The following is a 4,370-nucleotide window of genomic DNA, read 5'->3' on the forward strand; positions in this document are numbered from 1 at the left end:
TTGGGAGCTACTCTCTTCCCTGATCCAGCTTTCTGGTCCTTTTTCCAACTGAGACACCATCCCCCCAGACAATAGCTTAGGTAACCTGCATATTAAATGTCAGGTGCAGTCAAAAGCTAGTTGGGTCATGGGCCCCTTGGGATGTACCTAAAATAGACCTAATAGCTTTTTCCAAAATGGAGACCCCAAATTTCCATCTGCAATATTCTTGCCTTTAGGTTCATAATTAGTCAACATTTTTCTCTGCTTTCTATCTTAACTCTTTTTCAGCCACCAGGTTATAGATGCTACCATAATGCCATCCAGACATCCCACCAATGTGCTCTGGAGCGCCGCTTCCCCAGATCCATGCCCCATTAGAGAAAGAGGGAGAGAGAGAGAGAGAGAGAGAGAGAGAGAGAAAAGAAAGAAATAGCAACTCAAAGTTTCTACAATCATAGAAATGTGCTTTTAGATCATAATCATATCACACACAATGACAGGAGGCTCACAACTTGGCATATGCAAAGTCTATAAATTAATATCATAGGAGTCAGTTTAACATCTGTTTTGTAGATTCAAACAGGAGATTTTGGACATTTGAGAAGAGACTGTAGATAGGACACTCAGCACAGGAACATATGTGTGTTATTTACAGTGAAAAGGTTCCCACTCTTTTGTGTTTCCCTAACTGTACACATCTGCTCTTGGACCTTTTTAGTGGTGAGGAGCAAACTATACAATCAATACAGGGATCAAGAAGGAGCTTTGCTATAAAATGTACCAGCATTAAGATAAGAAGACAGACAGAGCTTTGAATATGTAATTAGCATATGGCTGATGTCAGGCTGATGTCAGAAATGAACTTAAGCATGCATCAGGCACAAGTGGCTTTCTATCTGCACCCTGCTCTCCAGACTCCCTGCTTTCCTACATGCTTGCAGCCCCATCATGGCTGCTCCTTCCGGAACTTGTATAGGTGAAACTGAACTTTGGTAATTAACTTATCTCATGTGTCTGGCCTATTCTTGCCTCTGTTTATTTTGCTGTACGTAAAATACACCATTCTTTACTGCTGTGCCGCCATGTAATAAACACTGATTGACTTAAAGCTCCTCCGAGGCACCCTCCCAAGAAATCCTTTTATTTTTGAATTACTATAGAGAGACATGCCTGCATCATTGCTTCATCAATTGTGAAACTTTCCCTCTGCAGGTAGGGAGCAGGGGGTCTGACCCCTGGTCCTTGTACATTGTAACATGTATGCTCAACCAGGCATACCACCCAGACAGGACAATGATATAAGTAACTTTAAAAAAATAAATAATAAGCACTGAAGTAATGAACACTGGGTGAAATGTACGGAGAGAGATTCATTGTTTAAAATCTGTATTGAAGTAACATTGATTTGTAACAGTATATAGGTTTCAAGTATACAGCCTTATAAAACAATGTCTGTATATTTAATAGCCGATTTAGTCAGTGAACTGTGCATTTAATTTTCAGTTCTAAAACTCATTTATGCGACTATTAACCACTGTCTTCATTAGGGATCATTACTATAGCAAACTAATGAGTTGAAACTTTTGGAAAAATGAGCACCAGTTTATCTTTATCTCTGAAGATCTCCTGTGTAAGTTTGTTATTGTATTTTCTCTTTGTAGATTTAAAAACTCTTGCAGTCTGTAATGGTCCAGTTATTGTTTAGTATCTTAGAGATGATTTTCAAAAATGTAGATTCTGTAGAATATTCACTAGACACTAATATCCCTTCCTCTCCCTATCTTTCCTGCACCAATGACTAAGGTTAGAATTCATCCCATTGATGGGGTTCCTCTAGTTCCAAGTGGCTTACCCACCCATAGATGAACAGTGAAATGGCCCAGAAACCTACCTAGTGACACATTATCCTTCTTGAGGTCAAGATTATATATTAGCCCATTTAGAATCTGATTCTCCTAATTTACAAATGTTGGTCTGTTATTTCTCTGCAACACTCTCAAAAAGCTGTATTGTGGTAATGAGTGAATGCCTGGCATACATCCTTGATGTTGAACATGTGCAGAAAGCCACCAGAATCTTGTGATTGCTAGCAGATCACCACAAGTAGTTAAGACTGATGAGGAGGCTGTGGGTGACATGGCATAGTCCATAAGGAACAAGGAAGAGGTACCCTCAATAGGAGGGAATTGGGAAAGGACAAGGACTTCTCAGGACCAGCTAGATATTTTCTAGTCATGGCATTGTGCAGAGTCTGGAGGCACTAAAGAGCAGAGACAACTCAGAATTCATTTGAATCTGGGCTTCAACATGTGCTAAATCGGAGAAATACTACACCTGTCATGCCCATTGTATGGTGTCTTTATATCAAGAATAATCAAAAAGAGGCATTTTAATTAAATTAAACTAATTTGTGTGAGCAAAAGAATAAATGTACAGATAAATAGATAACAATACTTTGCATATTCAACATATTCAACATGTGTTCTTCATAGTGATCTTATTTAATTTTGAGTATAGATGACCAGACAGGTAAAATCTATTCATTTTACAGAAATGAAAGAAACTAAGATGCAGAGAAACCAGAAATTTTCCAGAAGAAACACTGCACTGCTATAACACAATTCCTGGGAAATGAGAGACTATTTTCATTCTTCTTATTGTCCATGTTGATTGGTTGGTTGGTTGGTTGGTTGTTTGGTTGGTTGGTTGGTTGGTTGGTTGGTTGGTTGGTTAGTTGGTTGGTTGTTTAGTTGGTTGATTGGTTGGTTTTAAATGTATTTTGTGTGGGAGTGGAGAGGGGTGATGGTGGAGCTGAAGTCTCGACCATATATGTATGATTCCACTGCTCTCAAGGAATTTGTTTTTTCTTCAGAGGAGAGAGAGAGGCAGAAGAGAGAGAGAGAGAGAGAGAGAGAGAGAGAGGAGAAAGATATCATTTCTTCATCTGTGGGGTTCCCCCTGGTGACATTTTATGGATGATCCCATGTGGTGGCAGGACTTAAACCTAGATCCTGATACACTGGGCCTGTAAAACCAAGTGAACTATCTCCCAGACTCAGCTTGTTTGATATATAATTTTTCAAGTTCCTATTCCAACTTCTTACTGAAAAAATCCATTGAATATATTGTCCTCAAATAGAGGATATATCAGATATTAAATTGTTATGAGCAAATACTACAATTGATCTTAGTTTAAAAGCCATGAAGTAATCAGTTTGTTTTTAATGGTTTATCTATGTGTCTAAGAGTGTGAGCCTACAGAGAAAAGAAAAAAAAATTGTATAGCTACAGGCCCTTTGGAATATAACTAAAATATTCCTACTAGCTAGCTATAAAATGGAGGACCCCCCCCCCCCCCAACACTTCATCTGCACTATTCCAGCCTTTCGGTCCATGATCCTTCAGCAATTTGTTTGGCTCTGAATGTTAACTCTCCTTTCAGGCACCAGGTTCCAGATCCTATCATGATGCCTACCAGACTTCCTTAGAAAGAGTACCCCACCAATATGTCCTAGAGCTCCGCTTCCCCAGAGCACCACCCTACTAGGGAAAGAGAGAGGCAGGCTGGGAGTATGATTTGATCAGTCAGCGCCCATGTTTAGCAGGGAAGCAATTACAGAAGCCAGACCTTCTACCTTCTGCATCCCACAATGACCTTGGGTCCATACTCGCACAGGGATAAAGAATAGGGAAGCTATCAGGGGAGGGGATGGAATATGGAGTTCTAGTGATGGGAATTGTGTGGAGTTGTACCCCTCTTATCCTATGGTTTTGTTAATGTCTCCTTTTTTTTATCCCCTCTCCTAATGAGAAGCAGCCTTATAAATGAAGGGGGTAGGGGGAATACTTAATGATTAATTTCTTTTAAAAAAATTTTATTTATTTCCTTTTGTTGACTTTGTTTTATTGCTGTAGTTATTATTGTTGTTGTTATTGATGTTGTCATTGTTGGATAGGACAGAGAGAAATGGAGAGGGGAGAGAAAGACAGAGAGGGGGAGAGAAAGACACTTGCAGACCTGCTTCACTGCCTGTGAAGCGACTCGCCTGCAGGTGGGGAACCGGGGGCTTGAACCAGGGTCCTTACTCTGGTCCTTGAACTTTACACCACTTGAGCTTAACCCACTGCACTATTCAATGCTCCCAATGTCTCCTTTTTTTAAATAAATAAAAAAAAAATGAGTGTGAGCCTGAGAAAGACTTAAGGAGAGCTCCAGCAAATGAAGTGCCAGGAAATAAATCTCTGGGATCAGATATGCAAGTCCTATGCTCTACCCACTGAGCCACCTTGCTGAGTACTTCCTATTTTTCCTATTTTTCTATTGTAAGAAAACATGAAAGTTTAATATTTAAGAAAACATCACATTTAATAAGAATGTCATGGAAAGG

General features: G+C 39.6%; 1 pseudogene; it reads right to left on the reverse strand.

The window, feature by feature from the left end:
- Window positions 1-3,061: 3,061 nt before the first annotated feature.
- Window positions 3,062-3,193, reverse strand: LOC132537775 (U2 spliceosomal RNA; annotated as a pseudogene).
- Window positions 3,194-4,370: the final 1,177 nt, after the last annotated feature.

The sequence above is a fragment of the Erinaceus europaeus genome, chromosome 3 (assembly GCF_950295315.1).
Source record: "Erinaceus europaeus chromosome 3, mEriEur2.1, whole genome shotgun sequence".
In the NCBI taxonomy this organism is placed as follows: domain Eukaryota; kingdom Metazoa; phylum Chordata; class Mammalia; order Eulipotyphla; family Erinaceidae; genus Erinaceus; species Erinaceus europaeus.